We start from the raw sequence: 24,124 nt of genomic DNA on the forward strand, positions 1-24,124 counted from the left end.
GTAACTCCCAAGGAAGGCCTTTTGACTGTACACAGAGGTACCTCGGAAGAAAGGCCTGGAGACTGTACCCAGAGGTACCTCGGAAGGAAGGCCGGGTGACTGTACCCAGAAGTACTTCAGAAGGAAGGCCTGGTGACTTTACCCAGAAGTACCTCGGATAAAAGACCTGTTGAGTGTACTCAGAGGTACAAGGAAGGAAAGCCTGGTGACTGTACCCAGAGTTACCTCGGAAGGAAGGACTGGTGATTGTACCCAGATGTACCTGGGAAGGAACGCCTGGTGACCGCACCCAGAGGTACCTCGGAAGGAAGGCCTTTTGACCGTACCCAGAGGTACCTGGGAAGGAAGGCTTGGTGACGGTACTCAGGGGTACCTTTAAGAAGGCCTGGTGACTATACTCGGAGGTACTGCAGAACGAAGGCATGGTGACTGTACCGAGAGGTATCTCAAAAGGAAGGCCTGGTGGCTGCACCAAGAGGTACCTCAGAAGGATGCCCTGGAGACTCCACCCAGAGGTACCTTAGAAGGAAGGCCTGGTTACTGTACCCAGAGGTACCTCGGAAGGAAGGCCTGGTGATTGTACCCACGTGTACCTGGGAAGGAAGGCCTAGTGACCGCACTCAGAGGTACCTCGGAAGGAAGGCCTTGTGACTGTACCGAGAGGTACCTGAGAAGGAGAGCTTGGTGACTGTACCCAGAGGTACCTCGGCAGGAAGGCCCGGTGACTGTACGCAGAAGTACCTCAGAAGGAAGGCCTGCTGACTGTACCCAGGGTAAATCCCAAGGAAGGCCTTTTGAGTGTACCCAGAGGTACCTCGGAAGAAAGGCCTGGTGACTGCACCCAGAGGTACCTCGGAAGGAAGGCCCGGTGAGTGTACCCAGAAGTACCTCAGAAGGAAGGCCTGCTGACTGTACTCAGAAGTACCTAGGAAGAAAGGCCTGGTGACTGTACTCAGAGGTACCAAGGAAGGAAGGCCTGGTGACTCTACCCAGAGGTGCCTAGGAAGGAAGGCCTGGTGACTGTAAACAGAGGTACCACAGAAGGATGGCCTGGTGACTGTACCCAGAGGTACCGCAGAAGGAAGGACTGGTGATTGTACCCAGAGGTACCTCAGGAGGAATCCCTGGTGACTGTACCCAGAGTTACCTCTTAAGAAATTCCTGGTGACTGTACCCAAAAATACCTCGGAAGGAAGGCCTGGTGACTCTACCCAGAGGTGCCTAGGAAGGATGGCCTGGTGACTGTACCCAGAGGTACCTCGGAAGAAAATTCTGGTGACTGTACCCAGAGTTACCTCAGAAGGAAGGCGTGGAGACTCTGTCCAGAGGGAACTCGGAAGGAAGCCCTGGTGACTGTACCCTGAGCTACCTCGGAAGGAAGGCCTGGTGACTCTACTCAGAAGTACCTGAGAAGGAAGGCTTGGTGACTGTACTCGGAGGTATCGCAAAAGGAAGGCCTGGTGACTGTACCCAGAGGTCTCTCAGAAGGAAGGCCTGGTGACTGTACCCAGAGGTACCTCAGAAGGATGGCCTGGTGACACTACCCAGTGGTACTTTAGAAGGAAGGCCTGGTGACTGTACCCAGAGGTACCTCGGAAGGAAGGCCCAGCGAATGTACTCAGAGGTATCTCGGAGAAAGTCGTGGTGTCTGTATCCAGAGGGACCTCAGAAAGAAGGCCTGGTGACTGTACCCAGAGGTACCTCTGAAGGAAGGCCTGTTGACTGTACCCATAGGTACCTCAGAAGGAGAGCCTGGTGGCTGTACCCAAAATTACCTCTTAAGAAATTCCTGGTGATTGTATCCAAAGGTACCTGGGAAGGAAGGCCTGGTGACTGTGCCCAAAGGTACCTCGGAAAGAAAATCTGGTGACCGTACTCAGAGGTACCTCGGAAGGAAGGCCTGGGGACTTTACCCAGAGATACCTCAGAAGGAAGGCCTGATGACTGTACCTACAGGTAACTCGTAAGAAAGGCGTGGTGTCTGTACCCTGGGTAACTTCCAAGGAAAGCTTGGTGACTGTACCCAGAGGTACCTCAGAAGCAAGGCCTGGGGACTGTAATCAGAGCGACCTCAGAAGGAAAGCCTGGTGACTGTACACAGAGTTACCTCTTAAGAAATGCCTGGTGACTGTACCCAGAGATACATCGGAAGGAAGGCCTGGTGACTGTACCCAGAGGTACGTCAGAAGAAAGGCCTGGTAACTATACCCAGAGGTACTTCGGAAGGAAGGCCTGGTGACTGTACCCAGAGGTACCTCGGAAGGAAGGCCCGGTGACTGTACCCAGAAGTACCTCAGAAGGAAGGCCTGGTGACTGTACCCAGAGGTACGTCAGAAGAAAGGCTTGGTGACTGTACCCAGAAGTACCTCAGAAGAAAGGCCTGGTGACTATACCCAGAGGTACTTCGGAAGGAAGGCCTGGTGACTGTACCCAGAGGTACCTCGGAGGGAAGGCCCGGTGACTGTACCCAGAAGTAACTCGGAAGAAAGGCCTGGTGACTGTACTCAGAGGTACCAAGGAAGGAAGGCCTGGTGACTGTACCCAGAGGTGCCTAGGAAGGAAGGCCTGGTGACTGTACAAAGAGGTACCAGAGAAGGATGGCCTGGTGACTGTACCCAGAGGTACCTCTGAAGGAAGGACTGGTGATTGTACCCAGAGGTACCTCAGGAGGAAACCCTGGTGACTGTACCCAGAGTTACCTCTTAAGAAATTCCTGGTGACTGTACCCAAAAATACCTCGGAAGGAAGGCCTGGTGACTCTACCCAGAGGTACCTCGGAAGGAAGGCCCGGTGAGTGTACCCAGAAGTACCTCAGAAGGAAGGCCTGGTGACTGTACCCAGACGTACCTCCGAAGAGAAGCCTGGGGACTGTACCCAGAGGTACCACGGAAGGAAAGCCTGGTGACTGTACCCAGAGGTGCCTAGGAAGGAAGGCCTGGTGACTGTACCCAGAGGTACCACAGAAGGAAGGCCTGGTGACTGTACCCAGAGGTACCTCAGAAGGAAGGCCTGGTGACTGTCTCCAGAGGTACCTCGGAAGGAAGGCCTTGTGACTGTACCCAGAGGTACCTCGGAATGAAGGCCTGGTGAATTTACCCAGAGGTACCTCAGAAGGAATGCCTGGGGAGTGTACTGAGACGTATCGCGGAAGAAAGGCCTAATGAGTGTAGATCGAGGTATCTCGGAAGGAAGGCCTGGTGCCTGTACCCAGACGTATCTTGGAAGGAAGGCCCGGAGACTGTACTCAGAGGTACCTCGGAAGAAAGTTCTGATGACTGTACTCAGAGGTACCACGGAAGGAAGGCCTGGTGACTGTACCCAGAGGTACTTCAGAAGAAAGGCCTGGTGACTGGACCCAGCTGTACCTCAGAAGAAATGCCTGGTCACTATAGCCGGAGGTACTTCCGAAGGAAAGCCTGGTGACTGTACCCAGAGTTACCTCGGAAGGAAGGACTGGTGATTGTACCCAGATGTACCTGGGAAGGAACGCCTGGTGACCGCACCCAGAGGTACCTCGGAAGGAAGGCCTTTTGACCGTACCCAGAGGTACCTGGGAAGGAAGGCTTGGTGACTGTACTCAGGGGTACCTTTAAGAAGGCCTGGTGACTATACTCGGAGGTACTGCAGAACGAAGGCCTGGTGACTGTACCGAGAGGTATCTCAAAAGGAAGGCCTGGTGGCTGTACCAAGAGGTACCTCAGAAGGATGCCCTGGAGACTCCACCCAGAGTTTCTTTAGAAGGAAGGCCTGGTTACTGTACCCAGAGGTACCTCGGAAGGAAGGCCTGGTGATTGTACCCACGTGTACCTGGGAAGGAAGGCCTAGGGACCGCACTCAGAGGTACCTCGGAAGGAAGGCCTGTTGACCGTACCCAGAGGTACCTTGGAAGGAAGGCCTGGTGAGTGTACCCAGAGGTGCCTAGGAAGGAAGGCCTGGTGAGTGTACGCAGAGATACCACAGAAGGAAGGCCTGGTGACTGACCCAGACGTACCTCAGAAGGAAGGCCTGGTGACTTTACCCAGAAGTACCTCAGAAAAAAGGCCTGCTGACTGTACTCAGAGGTACAAGGAAGGAAAGCCTGGTGACTGTACCCAGAGTTACCTCGGAAGGAAGGACTGGTGATTGTACCCAGATGTACCTGGGAAGGAACGCCTGGTGACCGCACCCAGAGGTACCTCGGAAGGAAGGCCTTTTGACCGTACCCAGAGGTACCTGGGAAGGCAGGCTTGGTGACTGTACTCAGAGGTACCTGGAAGAAGGCCTGGTGACTGTACTCGGAGGTACTGCAGAACGAAGGCCTGGTGTCTGTACCGAGAGGTATCTCAAAAGGAAGGCCTGGTGGCTGTACCAAGAGGTACCTCAGAAGGATGCCCTGGAGACTCCACCCAGAGGTTCTTTAGAAGGAAGGCCTGGTTACTGTACCCAGAGGTACCTCGGAAGGAAGGCCTGGTGATTGTACCCACGTGTACCTGGGAAGGAAGGCCTAGTGACCGCACTCAGAGGTACCTCGGAAGGAAGGCCTGTTGACCGTACACAGAGGTACCTCGGAAGGAAGGCCTTGTGACTGTATCGAGAGGTACCTGAGAAGGAGAGCTTGGTGACTGTACCCAGAGGTACCTCGGCAGGAAGGCCCGGTGACTGTACGCAGAAGTACCTCAGAAGGAAGGCCTGGTGACTGTACCCAGGGTAAATCCCAAGGAAGGCCTTTTGAGTGTACCCAGAGGTACCTCGGAAGAAAGGCCTGGTGACTGCACCCAGAGGTACCTCGGAAGGAAGGCCCGGTGAGTGTACCCAGAAGTACCTCAGAAGGAAGGCCTGTTGACTGTACCCAGAAGTACCTCGGAAGAAAGGCCTGGTGACTGTACTCAGAGGTACCAAGGAAGGAAGGCCTGGTGACTGTACCCAGCGGTGCCTAGGAAGGAAGGCCTGGTGACTGTAAACAGAGGTACCACAGAAGGATGGCCTGGTGACTGTACCCAGAGGTACCTCAGAAGGAAGGACTGGTGATTGTACCCAGAGGTACCTCAGGAGAAAACCCTGGTGACTGTACCCAGAGTTACCTCTTAAGAAATTCCTGGTGACTGTACCCAAAAATACCTCGGAAGGAAGGCCTGGTGACTCTACCCAGAGGTGCCTAGGAAGGATGGCCTGGTGACTGTACCCAGAGGTACCTCGGAAGAAAATTCTGGTGACTGTACCCAGAGTTACCTCAGAAGGAAGGTGTGGAGACTCTGTCCAGAGGGAACTCGGAAGGAAGCCCTGGTGACTGTACCCTGAGCTACCTCGGAAGGAAGGCCTGGTGACTCTACTCAGAAGTACCTGAGAAGGAAGGCTTGGTGACTGTACTCGGAGGTATCGCAAAAGGAAGGCCTGGTGACTGTACCCAGAGGTCTCTCAGAAGGAAGGCCTGGTGACTGTACCCAGAGGTACCTCAGAAGGATGGCCTGGTGACACTACCCAGAGGTACTTTAGAAGGAAGGCCTGGTGACTGTACCCAGAGGTACCTCGGAAGGAAGGCCCAGCGAATGTACTCAGAGGTATCTCGGAGAAAGTCGTGGTGTCTGTACGCAGAGGGACCTCAGAAAGAAGGCCGGGTGACTGTACCCAGAGCTACCTCTGAAGGAAGGCCTGTTGACTGTACCCATAGGTACCTCAGAAGGAGAGCCTGGTGGCTGTACCCAAAATTACCTCTTAAGAAATTCCTGGTGATTGTATCCAAAGGTACCTGGGAAGGAAGGCCTGGTGACTGTGCCCAAAGGTACCTCGGAAAGAAAATCTGGTGACCGTACTCAGAGGTACCTCGGAAGGAAGGCCTGGGGACTTTACCCAGAGATACCTCAGAAGGAAGGCCTGATGACTGTACCTACAGGTAACTCGTAAGAAAGGTGTGGTGACTGTACCCTGGGTAACTCCCAAGGAAGGCTTGGTGACTGTACCCAGAGGTACCTCAGAAGCAAGGCCTGGGGACTGTATCCAGAGCGACCTCAGAAGGAAAGCCTGGTGACTGTACACAGAGTTACCTCTTAAGAAATGCCTTGTGACTGTACCCAGAGATACATCGGAAGGAAGGCCTGGTGACTGTACCCAGAGGTACGTCAGAAGAAAGGCCTGGTAACTATACCCAGAGGTACTTCGGAAGGAAGGCCTGGTGACTGTACCCAGAGGTACCTCGGAAGGAAGGCCCGGTGACTGTACCCAGAAGTACCTCAGAAGGAAGGCCTGGTGACTGTACCCAGAGGTACGTCAGAAGAAAGGCTTGGTGACTGTAGCCAGAAGTACCTCAGAAGAAAGGCCTGGTGACTATACCCAGAGGTACTTCGGAAGGAAGGCCTGGTGACTGTACCCAGAGGTACCTCGGAGGGAAGGCCCGGTGACTGTACCCAGAAGTAACTCGGAAGAAAGGCCTGGTGACTGTACCCAGAGGTACTTCAGAAGAAAGGCCTGGTGACTGGACCCAGCTGTACCTCAGAAGAAATACCTGGTCACTATACCCAGAGGTACTTCCGAAGGAAAGCCTGGTGACTGTAACCAGAAGTACCACGGAAGAAAGGCCTGGTGACTGTACTCAGAGGTACCAAGGAAGGAAGGCCTGGTGACTGTACCCAGAGGTGCCTAGGAAGGAAGGCCTGGTGACTGTACCCAGAGGTACCTCGGAAGAAAATTCTGGTGACTGTACCCAGAGTTACCTCAGAAGGAAGGCGTGGTGACCCTGTGCAGAGGTAACTCGGAAGGAAGCCCTGGTAATGTACCCAGAGGTACCTCGGAAGGAAGGCCTGGTGACTCTACCCAGAGGAACCTCGGAAAGAAGGCCCGGCGAATGTACTCAGAGGTATCTCGGAGAAAGTCGTGGTGTCTGTACCCAGAGGGACCTCAGAAAGAAGGCCTGGTGACTGTACCCCGAGGTACCTCGGAAGGAAGGCCTGGTGACTGTACCGAGAGGTACCTCGGAAGGAAGGCCTGGTGACTCTGTCCAGAGGTAACTCGGAAGGAAGCCCTGGTAATGTACCCAGAGGTACCTCGGAAGGAAGGCCTGGTGACTGGACCCAGCTGTACCTCAGAAGAAATACCTGGTCACTATACCCAGAGGTACCAAGGAAGCAAGGCCTGGTGACTGTACCCAGAGGTGCCTAGGAAGGAAGGCCTGGTGAGTGTACAAAGAGGTACCAGAGAAGGATGGCCTGGTGACTGTACCCAGAGGTACCTCTGAAGGAAGGACCGGTGATTGTACCCAGAGTTACCTCAGGAGGAAACCCTGGTGACTGTACCCAGAGTTACCTCTTAAGAAATTCCTGGTGACTGTACCCAAAAATACCTCGGAAGGAAGGCCTTGTGACTCTACCCAGAGGAACCTCGGAAGGAAGGCCCGGCGAATGTACTCAGAGGTATCTCGGAGAAAGTCGTGGTGTCTGTACCCAGAGGGACCTCAGAAAGAAGGCCGGGTGACTGTACCCCGAGGTACCTCTGAAGGAAGGCCTGGTGACTGTACCGAGAGGTACCTCGGAAGGAAGGCCTGGTGACTCTGTCCAGAGGTAACTCGGAAGGAAGCCCTGGTAATGTACCCAGAGGTACCTCGGAAGGAAGGCCTGGTGACTACCCAGAAGTACCTGAGAAGGAAGGCCTGGGGACTGTACCCAGACGTACCTCGGAAGAAAGGCCTGTGGACTGTGCTCAGAGGTACCACGGAAGGAAGGCCTGGTGACTGTACCCAGAGGTGCCTAGGAAGGAAGGCCTGGTGACTGTACGCAGAGATACCACAGAAGGAAGGCCTGGTGACTGTCTCCAAAGGTACCTCGGAAGGAAGGCCTTGTGACTGTACCCAGAAATACCTCGGAAGGAAGGCCTGGTGAAATTACACAGAGGTTCCTCAGAAGGAATGCCTGGGGACTGTACTCAGAGGTACCGCGGAAGAAAGGCCTAGTGAGTGAAGCCCGAGGTATCTCGAAAGAAAGGCCTAGTGCCTGTACCCAGACGTACCTCGGAAGGATGGCCCGGCGAGTGTACTCACAGATACCTCGGAAGAAAGTCCTGGCGACTGTACTCAGAGGTACGACGGAAGGAAGGCCTGGTGACTGAACCCAGAGGTGCCTAGGAAGGAAGGCCTGGTGACTGTACCAAGAGGTACCACAGAAGGAAGGCCTGGTGACTGTACCCAGAGGTACCTCAGAAGGAAGGCCTGGTGACTGTACCCAGAGGTACCTCAGAAGGAAAGCCTGGTGACTGTACCCAGAGTTACGTCTTAAGAAATTCCTGGTGACTGTACCCAGAGGTACCTCAGAAGGAAGGCCTGGGGACTGTACGCAGCAGTACCTCAGAAGAAAGGCCTGGTGACTATACCTAGAGGTACTTCAGAACAAAGGCCTGGTGACTGTACCCAGAGGTACCTCGGCAGGAAGGCCTGGTGACTGTACCCAGAAGTACCTCAGAAGGAAGGCCTGGTAACTGTACCCAGACGTACCTCGGAAGAAATCCCTGGTGACTGTACCGAGGGTAACTCCCAAGGAAGGCCTTTTGACTGTACACAGAGGTACCTCGGAAGAAAGGCCTGGAGACTGTACCCAGAGGTACCTCGGAAGGAAGGCCGGGTGACTGTACCCAGAAGTACTTCAGAAGGAAGGCCTGGTGACTTTACCCAGAAGTACCTCGGATAAAAGACCTGTTGAGTGTACTCAGAGGTACAAGGAAGGAAAGCCTGGTGATTGTACCCAGAGTTACCTCGGAAGGAAGGACTGGTGATTGTACCCAGATGTACCTGGGAAGGAACGCCTGGTGACCGCACCCAGAGGTACCTCGGAAGGAAGGCCTTTTGACCGTACCCAGAGGTACCTGGGAAGGAAGGCTTGGTGACGGTACTCAGGGGTACCTTTAAGAAGGCCTGGTGACTATACTCGGAGGTACTGCAGAACGAAGGCATGGTGACTGTACCGAGAGGTATCTCAAAAGGAAGGCCTGGTGGCTGCATCAAGAGGTACCTCAGAAGGATGCCCTGGAGACTCCACCCAGAGGTACCTTAGAAGGAAGGCCTGGTTACTGTACCCAGAGGTACCTCGGAAGGAAGGCCTGGTGATTGTACCCACGTGTACCTGGGAAGGAAGGCCTAGTGACCGCACTCAGAGGTACCTCGGAAGGAAGGCCTTGTGACTGTACCGAGAGGTACCTGAGAAGGAGAGCTTGGTGACTGTACCCAGAGGTACCTCGGCAGGAAGGCCCGGTGACTGTACGCAGAAGTACCTCAGAAGGAAGGCCTGCTGACTGTACCCAGGGTAAATCCCAAGGAAGGCCTTTTGAGTGTACCCAGAGGTACCTCGGAAGAAAGGCCTGGTGACTGCACCCAGAGGTACCTCGGAAGGAAGGCCCGGTGAGTGTACCCAGAAGTACCTCAGAAGGAAGGCCTGCTGACTGTACTCAGAAGTACCTAGGAAGAAAGGCCTGGTGACTGTACTCAGAGGTACCAAGGAAGGAAGGCCTGGTGACTCTACCCAGAGGTGCCTAGGAAGGAAGGCCTGGTGACTGTAAACAGAGGTACCCCAGAAGGATGGCCTGGTGACTGTACCCAGAGGTACCGCAGAAGGAAGGACTGGTGATTGTACCCAGAGGTACCTCAGGAGGAATCCCTGGTGACTGTACCCAGAGTTACCTCTTAAGAAATTCCTGGTGACTGTACCCAAAAATACCTCGGAAGGAAGGCCTGGTGACTCTACCCAGAGGTGCCTAGGAAGGATGGCCTGGTGACTGTACCCAGAGGTACCTCGGAAGAAAATTCTGGTGACTGTACCCAGAGTTACCTCAGAAGGAAGGCGTGGAGACTCTGTCCAGAGGGAACTCGGAAGGAAGCCCTGGTGACTGTACCCTGAGCTACCTCGGAAGGAAGGCCTGGTGACTCTACTCAGAAGTACCTGAGAAGGAAGGCTTGGTGACTGTACTCGGAGGTATCGCAAAAGGAAGGCCTGGTGACTGTACCCAGAGGTCTCTCAGAAGGAAGGCCTGGTGACTGTACCCAGAGGTACCTCAGAAGGATGGCCTGGTGACACTACCCAGAGGTACTTTAGAAGGAAGGCCTGGTGACTGTACCCAGAGGTACCTCGGAAGGAAGGCCCAGCGAATGTACTCAGAGGTATCTCGGAGAAAGTCGTGGTGTCTGTATCCAGAGGGACCTCAGAAAGAAGGCCTGGTGACTGTACCCAGAGGTACCTCTGAAGGAAGGCCTGATGACTGTACCTACAGGTAACTCGTAAGAAAGGCGTGGTGACTGTACCCTGGGTAACTCCCAAGGAAGGCTTGGTGACTGTACCCAGAGGTACCTCAGAAGCAAGGCCTGGGGACTGTAATCAGAGCGACCTCAGAAGGAAAGCCTGGTGACTGTACACAGAGTTACCTCTTAAGAAATGCCTGGTGACTGTACCCAGAGATACATCGGAAGGAAGGCCTGGTGACTGTACCCAGAGGTACGTCAGAAGAAAGGCCTGGTAACTATACCCAGAGGTACTTCGGAAGGAAGGCCTGGTGACTGTACCCAGAGGTACCTCGGAAGGAAGGCCCGGTGACTGTACCCAGAAGTACCTCAGAAGGAAGGCCTGGTGACTGTACCCAGAGGTACGTCACAAGAAAGGCTTGGTGACTGTACCCAGAGGTACCTCGGAGGGAAGGCCCGGTGACTGTACCCAGAAGTAACTCGGAAGAAAGGCCTGGTGACTGTACTCAGAGGTACCAAGGAAGGAAGGCCTGGTGACTGTACCCAGAGGTGCCTAGGAAGGAAGGCCTGGTGACTGTACAAAGAGGTACCAGAGAAGGATGGCCTGGTGACTGTACCCAGAGGTACCTCTGAAGGAAGGACTGGTGATTGTACCCAGAGGTACCTCAGGAGGAAACCCTGGTGACTGTACCCAGAGTTACCTCTTAAGAAATTCCTGGTGACTGTACCCAAAAATACCTCGGAAGGAAGGCCTGGTGACTCTACCCAGAGGTACCTCGGAAGGAAGGCCCGGTGAGTGTACCCAGAAGTACCTCAGAAGGAAGGCCTGGTGACTGTACCCAGACGTACCTCCGAAGAGAAGCCTGGGGACTGTACCCAGAGGTACCACGGAAGGAAAGCCTGGTGACTGTACCCAGAGGTGCCTAGGAAGGAAGGCCTGGTGACTGTACCCAGAGGTACCACAGAAGGAAGGCCTGGTGACTGTACCCAGAGGTACCTCAGAAGGAAGGCCTGGTGACTGTCTCCAGAGGTACCTCGGAAGGAAGGCCTTGTGACTGTACCCAGAGGTACCTCGGAATGAAGGCCTGGTGAATTTACCCAGAGGTACCTCAGAAGGAATGCCTGGGGAGTGTACTGAGACGTATCGCGGAAGAAAGGCCTAATGAGTGTAGATCGAGGTATCTCGGAAGGAAGGCCTGGTGCCTGTACCCAGACGTATCTTGGAAGGAAGGCCCGGAGACTGTACTCAGAGGTACCTCGGAAGAAAGTTCTGATGACTGTACTCAGAGGTACCACGGAAGGAAGGCCTGGTGACTGTACCCAGAGGTACTTCAGAAGAAAGGCCTGGTGACTGGACCCAGCTGTACCTCAGAAGAAATGCCTGGTCACTATAGCCGGAGGTACTTCCGAAGGAAAGCCTGGTGACTGTACCCAGAGTTACCTCGGAAGGAAGGACTGGTGATTGTACCCAGATGTACCTGGGAAGGAACGCCTGGTGACCGCACCCAGAGGTACCTCGGAAGGAAGGCCTTTTGACCGTACCCAGAGGTACCTGGGAAGGAAGGCTTGGTGACTGTACTCAGGGGTACCTTTAAGAAGGCCTGGTGACTATACTCGGAGGTACTGCAGAACGAAGGCCTGGTGACTGTACCGAGAGGTATCTCAAAAGGAAGGCCTGGTGGCTGTACCAAGAGGTACCTCAGAAGGATGCCCTGGAGACTCCACCCAGAGTTTCTTTAGAAGGAAGGCCTGGTTACTGTACCCAGAGGTACCTCGGAAGGAAGGCCTGGTGATTGTACCCACGTGTACCTGGGAAGGAAGGCCTAGGGACCGCACTCAGAGGTACCTCGGAAGGAAGGCCTGTTGACCGTACCCAGAGGTACCTCGGAAGGAAGGCCTGGTGAGTGTACCCAGAGGTGCCTAGGAAGGAAGGCCTGGTGAGTGTACGCAGAGATACCACAGAAGGAAGGCCTGGTGACTGACCCAGACGTACCTCAGAAGGAAGGCCTGGTGACTTTACCCAGAAGTACCTCAGAAAAAAGGCCTGCTGACTGTACTCAGAGGTACAAGGAAGGAAAGCCTGGTGACTGTACCCAGAGTTACCTCGGAAGGAAGGACTGGTGATTGTACCCAGATGTACCTGGGAAGGAACGCCTGGTGACCGCACCCAGAGGTACCTCGGAAGGAAGGCCTTTTGACCGTACCCAGAGGTACCTGGGAAGGCAGGCTTGGTGACTGTACTCAGAGGTACCTGGAAGAAGGCCTGGTGACTGTACTCGGAGGTACTGCAGAACGAAGGCCTGGTGTCTGTACCGAGAGGTATCTCAAAAGGAAGGCCTGGTGGCTGTACCAAGAGGTACCTCAGAAGGATGCCCTGGAGACTCCACCCAGAGGTTCTTTAGAAGGAAGGCCTGGTTACTGTACCCAGAGGTACCTCGGAAGGAAGGCCTGGTGATTGTACCCACGTGTACCTGGGAAGGAAGGCCTAGTGACCGCACTCAGAGGTACCTCGGAAGGAAGGCCTGTTGACCGTACACAGAGGTACCTCGGAAGGAAGGCCTTGTGACTGTATCGAGAGGTACCTGAGAAGGAGAGCTTGGTGACTGTACCCAGAGGTACCTCGGCAGGAAGGCCCGGTGACTGTACGCAGAAGTACCTCAGAAGGAAGGCCTGGTGACTGTACCCAGGGTAAATCCAAAGGAAGGCCTTTTGAGTGTACCCAGAGGTACCTCGGAAGAAAGGCCTGGTGACTGCACCCAGAGGTACCTCGGAAGGAAGGCCCGGTGAGTGTACCCAGAAGTACCTCAGAAGGAAGGCCTGCTGACTGTACCCAGAAGTACCTCGGAAGAAAGGCCTGGTGACTGTACTCAGAGGTACCAAGAAAGGAAGGCCTGGTGACTGTACCCAGAGGTGCCTAGGAAGGAAGGCCTGGTGACTGTAAACAGAGGTACCACAGAAGGATGGCCTGGTGACTGTACCCAGAGGTACCTCAGAAGGAAGGACTGGTGATTGTACCCAGAGGTACCTCAGGAGGAAACCCTGGTGACTGTACCCAGAGTTACCTCTTAAGAAATTCCTGGTGACTGTACCCAAAAATACCTCGGAAGGAAGGCCTGGTGACTCTACCCAGAGGTGCCTAGGAAGGATGGCCTGGTGACTGTACCCAGAGGTACCTCGGAAGAAAATTCTGGTGACTGTACCCAGAGTTACCTCAGAAGGAAGGCGTGGAGACTCTGTCCAGAGGGAACTCGGAAGGAAGCCCTGGTGACTGTACCCTGAGCTACCTCGGAAGGAAGGCCTGGTGACTCTACTCAGAAGTACCTGAGAAGGAAGGCTTGGTGACTGTACTCGGAGGTATCGCAAAAGGAAGGCCTGGTGACTGTACCCAGAGGTCTCTCAGAAGGAAGGCCTGGTGACTGTACCCAGAGGTACCTCAGAAGGATGGCCTGGTGACACTACCCAGAGGTACTTTAGAAGGAAGGCCTGGTGACTGTACCCAGAGGTACCTCAGAAGGAAGGCCCAGCGAAGGTACTCAGAGGTATCTCGGAGAAAGTCGTGGTGTCTGTACCCAGAGGGACCTCAGAAAGAAGGCCGGGTGACTGTACCCAGAGGTACCTCTGAAGGAAGGCCTGTTGACTGTACCCATAGGTACCTCAGAAGGAGAGCCTGGTGGCTGTACCCAAAATTACCTCTTAAGAAATTCCTGGTGATTGTATCCAAAGGTACCTGGGAAGGAAGGCCTGGTGACTGTGCCCAAAGGTACCTCAGAAAGAAAATCTGGTGACCATACTCAGAGGTACCTCGGAAGGAAGGCCTGGGGACTTTACCCAGAGATACCTCAGAAGGAAGGCCTGATGACTGTACCTACAGGTAACTCGTAAGAAAGGCGTGGTGACTGTACCCTGGGTAACTCCCAAGGAAGGCTTGGTGACTGTACCCAGAGGTACCTCAGAAGCAAGGCCTGGGGACTGTACCCAGAGGTACCTCAGAAGGAAAGCCTGGTGATTGTACCCACGTGTACCTGGGAAGGAAGGCCTAGTGACCGCACTCAGAGGTACCTCGGAAGGAAGGCCTGTTGACCGTACACAGAGGTACCTCGGAAGGAAGGCCTTGTGACTGTATCGAGAGGTACCTGAGAAGGAGAGCTTGGTGACTGTACCCAGAGGTACCTCGGCAGGAAGGCCCGGTGACTGTACGCAGAAGTACCTCAGAAGGAAGGCCTGGTGACTGTACCCAGGGTAAATCCCAAGGAAGGCCTTTTGAGTGTACCCAGAGGTACCTCGGAAGAAAGGCCTGGTGACTGCACCCAGAGGTACCTCGGAAGGAAGGCCCGGTGAGTGTACCCAGAAGTACCTCAGAAGGAAGGCCTGTTGACTGTACCCAGAAGTACCTCGGAAGAAAGGCCTGGTGACTGTACTCAGAGGTACCAAGGAAGGAAGGCCTGGTGACTGTACCCAGAGGTGCCTAGGAAGGAAGGCCTGGTGACTGTAAACAGAGGTACCACAGAAGGAAGGCCTGGTGACTGTACCCAGAGGTACCTCAGAAGGAAGGACTGGTGATTGTACCCAGAGGTACCTCAGGAGAAAACCCTGGTGACTGTACCCAGAGTTACCTCTTAAGAAATTCCTGGTGACTGTACCCAAAAATACCTCGGAAGGAAGGCCTGGTGACTCTACCCAGAGGTGCCTAGGAAGGATGGCCTGGTGACTGTACCCAGAGGTACCTCGGAAGAAAATTCTGGTGACTGTACCCAGAGTTACCTCAGAAGGAAGGTGTGGAGACTCTGTCCAGAGGGAACTCGGAAGGAAGCCCTGGTGACTGTACCCTGAGCTACCTCGGAAGGAAGGCCTGGTGACTCTACTCAGAAGTACCTGAGAAGGAAGGCTTGGTGACTGTACTCGGAGGTATCGCAAAAGGAAGGCCTGGTGACTGTACCCAGAGGTCTCTCAGAAGGAAGGCCTGGTGACTGTACCCAGAGGTACCTCAGAAGGATGGCCTGGTGACACTACCCAGAGGTACTTTAGAAGGAAGGCCTGGTGACTGTACCCAGAGGTACCTCGGAAGGAAGGCCCAGCGAATGTACTCAGAGGTATCTCGGAGAAAGTCGTGGTGTCTGTATCCAGAGGGACCTCAGAAAGAAGGCCTGGTGACTGTACCCAGAGGTACCTCTGAAGGAAGGCCTGATGACTGTACCTACAGGTAACTCGTAAGAAAGGCGTGGTGACTGTACCCTGGGTAACTCCCAAGGAAGGCTTGGTGACTGTACCCAGAGGTACCTCAGAAGCAAGGCCTGGGGACTGTAATCAGAGCGACCTCAGAAGGAAAGCCTGGTGACTGTACACAGAGTTACCTCTTAAGAAATGCCTGGTGACTGTACCCAGAGATACATCGGAAGGAAGGCCTGGTGACTGTACCCAGAGGTACGTCAGAAGAAAGGCCTGGTAACTATACCCAGAGGTACTTCGGAAGGAAGGCCTGGTGACTGTACCCAGAGGTACCTCGGAAGGAAGGCCCGGTGACTGTACCCAGAAGTACCTCAGAAGGAAGGCCTGGTGACTGTACCCAGAGGTACGTCAGAAGAAAGGCTTGGTGACTGTACCCAGAAGTACCTCAGAAGAAAGGCCTGGTGACTATACCCAGAGGTACTTCGGAAGGAAGGCCTGGTGACTGTACCCAGAGGTACCTCGGAGGGAAGGCCCGGTGACTGTACCCAGAAGTAACTCGGAAGAAAGGCCTGGTGACTGTACTCAGAGGTACCAAGGAAGGAAGGCCTGGTGACTGTACCCAGAGGTGCCTAGGAAGGAAGGCCTGGTGACTGTACAAAGAGGTACCAGAGAAGGATGGCCTGGTGACTGTACCCAGAGGTACCTCTGAAGGAAGGACTGGTGATTGTACCCAGAGGTACCTCAGGAGGAAACCCTGGTGACTGTACCCAGAGTTACCTCTTAAGAAATTCCTGGTGACTGTACCCAAAAATACCTCGGAAGGAAGGCCTGGTGACTCTACCCAGAGGTACCTCGGAAGGAAGGCCCGGTGAGTGTACCCAGAAGTACCTCAGAAGGAAGGCCTGGTGACTGTACCCAGACGTACCTCCGAAGAGAAGCCTGGGGACTGTACCCAGAGGTACCACGGAAGGAAAGCCTGGTGACTGTACCCAGAGGTGCCTAGGAAGGAAGGCCTGGTGACTGTACCCAGAGGTACCACAGAAGGAAGGCCTGGTGACTGTACCCAGAGGTACCTCAGAAGGAAGGCCTGGTGACTGTCTCCAGAGGTACCTCGGAAGGAAGGCCTTGTGACTGTACCCAGAGGTACCTCGGAATGAAGGCCTGGTGAATTTACCCAGAGGTACCTCAGAAGGAATGCCTGGGGAGTGTACTGAGACGTATCGCGGAAGAAAGGCCTAATGAGTGTAGATCGAGGTATCTCGGAAGGAAGGCCTGGTGCCTGTACCCAGACGTATCTTGGAAGGAAGGCCCGGAGACTGTACTCAGAGGTACCTCGGAAGAAAGTTCTGATGACTGTACTCAGAGGTACCACGGAAGGAAGGCCTGGTGACTGTACCCAGAGGTACTTCAGAAGAAAGGCCTGGTGACTGGACCCAGCTGTACCTCAGAAGAAATGCCTGGTCACTATAGCCGGAGGTACTTCCGAAGGAAAGCCTGGTGACTGTACCCAGAGTTACCTCGGAAGGAAGGACTGGTGATTGTACCCAGATGTACCTGGGAAGGAACGCCTGGTGACCGCACCCAGAGGTACCTCGGAAGGAAGGCCTTTTGACCGTACCCAGAGGTACCTGGGAAGGAAGGCTTGGTGACTGTACTCAGGGGTACCTTTAAGAAGGCCTGGTGACTATACTCGGAGGTACTGCAGAACGAAGGCCTGGTGACTGTACCGAGAGGTATCTCAAAAGGAAGGCCTGGTGGCTGTACCAAGAGGTACCTCAGAAGGATGCCCTGGAGACTCCACCCAGAGTTTCTTTAGAAGGAAGGCCTGGTTACTGTACCCAGAGGTACCTCGGAAGGAAGGCCTGGTGATTGTACCCACGTGTACCTGGGAAGGAAGGCCTAGGGACCGCACTCAGAGGTACCTCGGAAGGAAGGCCTGTTGACCGTACCCAGAGGTACCTCGGAAGGAAGGCCTGGTGAGTGTACCCAGAGGTGCCTAGGAAGGAAGGCCTGGTGAGTGTACGCAGAGATACCACAGAAGGAAGGCCTGGTGACTGACCCAGACGTACCTCAGAAGGAAGGCCTGGTGACTTTACCCAGAAGTACCTCAGAAAAAAGGCCTGCTGACTGTACTCAGAGGTACAAGGAAGGAAAGCCTGGTGACTGTACCCAGAGTTACCTCGGAAGGAAGGACTGGTGATTGTACCCAGATGTACCTGGGAAGGAACGCCTGGTGACCGCACCCAGAGGTACCTCGGAAGGAAGGCCTTTTGACCGTACCCAGAGGTACCTGGGAAGGCAGGCTTGGTGACTGTACTCAGAGGTACCTGGAAGAAGGCCTGGTGACTGTACTCGGAGGTACTGCAGAACGAAGGCCTGGTGTCTGTACCGAGAGGTATCTCAAAAGGAAGGCCTGGTGGCTGTACCAAGAGGTACCTCAGAAGGATGCCCTGGAGACTCCACCCAGAGGTTCTTTAGAAGGAAGGCCTGGTTACTGTACCCAGAGGTACCTCGGAAGGAAGGCCTGGTGATTGTACCCACGTGTACCTGGGAAGGAAGGCCTAGTGACCGCACTCAGAGGTACCTCGGAAGGAAGGCCTGTTGACCGTACACAGAGGTACCTCGGAAGGAAGGCCTTGTGACTGTATCGAGAGGTACCTGAGAAGGAGAGCTTGGTGACTGTACCCAGAGGTACCTCGGCAGGAAGGCCCGGTGACTGTACGCAGAAGTACCTCAGAAGGAAGGCCTGGTGACTGTACCCAGGGTAAATCCAAAGGAAGGCCTTTTGAGTGTACCCAGAGGTACCTCGGAAGAAAGGCCTGGTGACTGCACCCAGAGGTACCTCGGAAGGAAGGCCCGGTGAGTGTACCCAGAAGTACCTCAGAAGGAAGGCCTGCTGACTGTACCCAGAAGTACCTCGGAAGAAAGGCCTGGTGACTGTACTCAGAGGTACCAAGAAAGGAAGGCCTGGTGACTGTACCCAGAGGTGCCTAGGAAGGAAGGCCTGGTGACTGTAAACAGAGGTACCACAGAAGGATGGCCTGGTGACTGTACCCAGAGGTACCTCAGAAGGAAGGACTGGTGATTGTACCCAGAGGTACCTCAGGAGGAAACCCTGGTGACTGTACCCAGAGTTACCTCTTAAGAAATTCCTGGTGACTGTACCCAAAAATACCTCGGAAGGAAGGCCTGGTGACTCTACCCAGAGGTGCCTAGGAAGGATGGCCTGGTGACTGTACCCAGAGGTACCTCGGAAGAAAATTCTGGTGACTGTACCCAGAGTTACCTCAGAAGGAAGGCGTGGAGACTCTGTCCAGAGGGAACTCGGAAGGAAGCCCTGGTGACTGTACCCTGAGCTACCTCGGAAGGAAGGCCTGGTGACTCTACTCAGAAGTACCTGAGAAGGAAGGCTTGGTGACTGTACTCGGAGGTATCGCAAAAGGAAGGCCTGGTGACTGTACCCAGAGGTCTCTCAGAAGGAAGGCCTGGTGACTGTACCCAGAGGTACCTCAGAAGGATGGCCTGGTGACACTACCCAGAGGTACTTTAGAAGGAAGGCCTGGTGACTGTACCCAGAGGTACCTCAGAAGGAAGGCCCAGCGAAGGTACTCAGAGGTATCTCGGAGAAAGTCGTGGTGTCTGTACCCAGAGGGACCTCAGAAAGAAGGCCGGGTGACTGTACCCAGAGGTACCTCTGAAGGAAGGCCTGTTGACTGTACCCATAGGTACCTCAGAAGGAGAGCCTGGTGGCTGTACCCAAAATTACCTCTTAAGAAATTCCTGGTGATTGTATCCAAAGGTACCTGGGAAGGAAGGCCTGGTGACTGTGCCCAAAGGTACCTCAGAAAGAAAATCTGGTGACCATACTCAGAGGTACCTCGGAAGGAAGGCCTGGGGACTTTACCCAGAGATACCTCAGAAGGAAGGCCTGATGACTGTACCTACAGGTAACTCGTAAGAAAGGCGTGGTGACTGTACCCTGGGTAACTCCCAAGGAAGGCTTGGTGACTGTACCCAGAGGTACCTCAGAAGCAAGGCCTGGGGACTGTACCCAGAGGTACCTCAGAAGGAAAGCCTGGTGATTGTACCCACGTGTACCTGGGAAGGAAGGCCTAGTGACCGCACTCAGAGGTACCTCGGAAGGAAGGCCTGTTGACCGTACACAGAGGTACCTCGGAAGGAAGGCCTTGTGACTGTATCGAGAGGTACCTGAGAAGGAGAGCTTGGTGACTGTACCCAGAGGTACCTCGGCAGGAAGGCCCGGTGACTGTACGCAGAAGTACCTCAGAACGAAGGCCTGGTGACTGTACCCAGGGTAAATCCCAAGGAAGGCCTTTTGAGTGTACCCAGAGGTACCTCGGAAGAAAGGCCTGGTGACTGCACCCAGAGGTACCTCGGAAGGAAGGCCCGGTGAGTGTACCCAGAAGTACCTCAGAAGGAAGGCCTGTTGACTGTACCCAGAAGTACCTCGGAAGAAAGGCCTGGTGACTGTACTCAGAGGTACCAAGGAAGGAAGGCCTGGTGACTGTACCCAGAGGTGCCTAGGAAGGAAGGCCTGGTGACTGTAAACAGAGGTACCACAGAAGGAAGGCCTGGTGACTGTACCCAGAGGTACCTCAGAAGGAAGGACTGGTGATTGTACCCAGAGGTACCTCAGGAGAAAACCCTGGTGACTGTACCCAGAGTTACCTCTTAAGAAATTCCTGGTGACTGTACCCAAAAATACCTCGGAAGGAAGGCCTGGTGACTCTACCCAGAGGTGCCTAGGAAGGATGGCCTGGTGACTGTACCCAGAGGTACCTCGGAAGAAAATTCTGGTGACTGTACCCAGAGTTACCTCAGAAGGAAGGTGTGGAGACTCTGTCCAGAGGGAACTCGGAAGGAAGCCCTGGTGACTGTACCCTGAGCTACCTCGGAAGGAAGGCCTGGTGACTCTACTCAGAAGTACCTGAGAAGGAAGGCTTGGTGACTGTACTCGGAGGTATCGCAAAAGGAAGGCCTGGTGACTGTACCCAGAGGTCTCTCAGAAGGAAGGCCTGGTGACTGTACCCAGAGGTACCTCAGAAGGATGGCCTGGTGACACTACCCAGTGGTACTTTAGAAGGAAGGCCTGGTGACTGTACCCAGAGGTACCTCGGAAGGAAGGCCCAGCGAATGTACTCAGAGGTATCTCGGAGAAAGTCGTGGTGTCTGTACGCAGAGGGACCTCAGAAAGAAGGCCGGGTGACTGTACCCAGAGCTACCTCTGAAGGAAGGCCTGTTGACTGTACCCATAGGTACCTCAGAAGGAGAGCCTGGTGGCTGTACCCAAAATTACCTCTTAAGAAATTCCTGGTGATTGTATCCAAAGGTACCTGGGAAGGAAGGCCTGGTGACTGTGCCCAAAGGTACCTCGGAAAGAAAATCTGGTGACCGTACTCAGAGGTACCTCGGAAGGAAGGCCTGGGGACTTTACCCAGAGATACCTCAGAAGGAAGGCCTGATGACTGTACCTACAGGTAACTCGTAAGAAAGGTGTGGTGACTGTACCCTGGGTAACTCCCAAGGAAGGCTTGGTGACTGTACCCAGAGGTACCTCAGAAGCAAGGCCTGGGGACTGTACCCAGAGGGACCTCAGAAGGAAAGCCTGGTGACTGTACACAGAGTTACCTCTTAAGAAATGCCTGGTGACTGTACCCAGAGATACATCGGAAGGAAGGCCTGGTGACTGTACCCAGAGGTACGTCAGAAGAAAGGCCTGGTAACTATACCCAGAGGTACTTCGGAAGGAAGGCCTGGTGACTGTACCCAGAGGTACCTCGGAAGGAAGGCCCGGTGACTGTACCCAGAAGTACCTCAGAAGGAAGGCCTGGTGACTGTACCCAGAGGTACGTCAGAAGAAAGGCTTGGTGACTGTAGCCAGAAGTACCTCAGAAGAAAGGCCTGGTGACTATACCCAGAGGTACTTCGGAAGGAAGGCCTGGTGACTGTACCCAGAGGTACCTCGGAGGGAAGGCCCGGTGACTGTACCCAGAAGTAACTCGGAATAAAGGCCTGGTGACTGTACCCAGAGGTACTTCAGAAGAAAGGCCTGGTGACTGGACCCAGCTGTACCTCAGAAGAAATACCTGGTCACTATACCCAGAGGTACTTCCGAAGGAAAGCCTGGTGACTGTACCCAGAAGTACCACGGAAGAAAGGCCTGGTGACTGTACTCAGAGGTACCAAGGAAGGAAGGCCTGGTGACTGTACCCAGAGGTGCCTAGGAAGGAAGGCCTGGTGACTGTACCCAGAGGTACCTCGGAAGAAAATTCTGGTGACTGTACCCAGAGTTACCTCAGAAGGAAGGCGTGGTGACCCTGTGCAGAGGTAACTCGGAAGGAAGCCCTGGTAATGTACCCAGAGGTACCTCGGAAGGAAGGCCTGGTGACTCTACCCAGAGGAACCTCGGAAAGAAGGCCCGGCGAATATACTCAGAGGTATCTCGGAGAAAGTCGTGGTGTCTGTACCCAGAGGGACCTCAGAAAGAAGGCCTGGTGACTGTACCCCGAGGTACCTCGGAAGGAAGGCCTGGTGACTGTACCGAGAGGTACCTCGGAAGGAAGGCCTGGTGACTCTGTCCAGAGGTAACTCGGAAGGAAGCCCTGGTAATGTACCCAGAGGTACCTCGGAAGGAAGGCCTGGTGACTGGACCCAGCTGTACCTCAGAAGAAATACCTGGTCACTATACCCAGAGGTACCAAGGAAGCAAGGCCTGGTGACTGTACCCAGAGGTGCCTAGGAAGGAAGGCCTGGTGAGAGTACAAAGAGGTACCAGAGAAGGATGGCCTGGTGACTGTACCCAGAGGTACCTCTGAAGGAAGGACCGGTGATTGTACCCAGAGTTACCTCAGGAGGAAACCCTGGTGACTGTACCCAGAGTTACCTCTTAAGAAATTCCTGGTGACTGTACCCAAAAATACCTCGGAAGGAAGGCCTTGTGACTCTACCCAGAGGAACCTCGGAAGGAAGGCCCGGCGAATGTACTCAGAGGTATCTCGGAGAAAGTCGTGGTGTCTGTACCCAGAGGGACCTCAGAAAGAAGGCCGGGTGACTGTACCCCGAGGTACCTCTGAAGGAAGGCCTGGTGACTGTACCGAGAGGTACCTCGGAAGGAAGGCCTGGTGACTCTGTCCAGAGGTAACTCGGAAGGAAGCCCTGGTAATGTACCCAGAGGTACCTCGGAAGGAAGGCCTGGTGACTACCCAGAAGTACCTGAGAAGGAAGGCCTGGGGACTGTACCCAGACGTACCTCGGAAGAAAGGCCTGTGGACTGTGCTCAGAGGTACCACGGAAGGAAGGCCTGGTGACTGTACCCAGAGGTGCCTAGGAAGGAAGGCCTGGTGACTGTACGCAGAGATACCACAGAAGGAAGGCCTGGTGACTGACCCAGAGGTACCTCAGAAGGAAGGCCTGGTGACTGTCTCCAGAGGTACCTCGGAAGGAAGGCCTTGTGACTGTACCCAGAAATACCTCGGAAGGAAGGCCTGGTGAAATTACACAGAGTTTCCTCAGAAGGAATGCCTGGGGACTGTACTCAGAGGTACCGCGGAAGAAAGGCCTAGTGAGTGAAGCCCGAGGTATCTCGAAAGAAAGGCCTAGTGCCTGTACCCAGACGTACCTCGGAAGGATGGCCCAGCGAGTGTACTCACAGATACCTCGGAAGAAAGTCCTGGCGACTGTACTCAGAGGTACGACGGAAGGAAGGCCTGGTGACTGAACCCAGAGGTGCCTAGGAAGGAAGGCCTGGTGACTGTACCAAGAGGTACCACAGAAGGAAGGCCTGGTGACTGTACCCAGAGGTACCTCAGAAGGAAGGCCTGGTGACTGTACCCAGAGGTACCTCAGAAGGAAAGCCTGGTGACTGTACCCAGAGTTACGTCTTAAGAAATTCCTGGTGAGTGTACCCAGAGGTACCTCAGAAGGAAGGCCTGGGGACTGTACGCAGCAGTACCTCAGAAGAAAGGCCTGGTGACTATACCTAGAGGTACTTCAGAACGAAGGCCTGGTGACTGTACCCAGAGGTACCTCGGCAGGAAGGCCTGGTGACTGTACCCAGAAGTACCTCAGAAGGAAGGCCTGGTAACTGTACCCAGACGTACCTCGGAAGAAATCCCTGGTGACTGTACCGAGGGTAACTCCCAAGGAAGGCCTTTTGACTGTACACAGAGGTACCTCGGAAGAAAGGCCTGGAGACTGTACCCAGAGGTACCTCGGAAGGAAGGCCGGGTGACTGTACCCAGAAGTACTTCAGAAGGAAGGCCTGGTGACTTTACCCAGAAGTACCTCGGATAAAAGACCTGTTGAGTGTACTCAGAGGTACAAGGAAGGAAAGCCTGGTGACTGTACCCAGAGTTACCTCGGAAGGAAGGACTGGTGATTGTACCCAGATGTACCTGGGAAGGAACGCCTGGTGACCGCACCCAGAGGTACCTCGGAAGGAAGGCCTTTTGACCGTACCCAGAGGTACCTGGGAAGGAAGGCTTGGTGACGGTACTCAGGGGTACCTTTAAGAAGGCCTGGTGACTATACTCGGAGGTACTGCAGAACGAAGGCATGGTGACTGTACCGAGAGGTATCTCAAAAGGAAGGCCTGGTGGCTGCACCAAGAGGTACCTCAGAAGGATGCCCTGGAGACTCCACCCAGAGGTACCTTAGAAGGAAGGCCTGGTTACTGTACCCAGAGGTACCTCGGAAGGAAGGCCTGGTGATTGTACCCACGTGTACCTGGGAAGGAAGGCCTAGTGACCG

Source organism: Elephas maximus, chromosome 14 (assembly GCF_024166365.1).
Source record: "Elephas maximus indicus isolate mEleMax1 chromosome 14, mEleMax1 primary haplotype, whole genome shotgun sequence".
NCBI classification, from domain to species: domain Eukaryota; kingdom Metazoa; phylum Chordata; class Mammalia; order Proboscidea; family Elephantidae; genus Elephas; species Elephas maximus.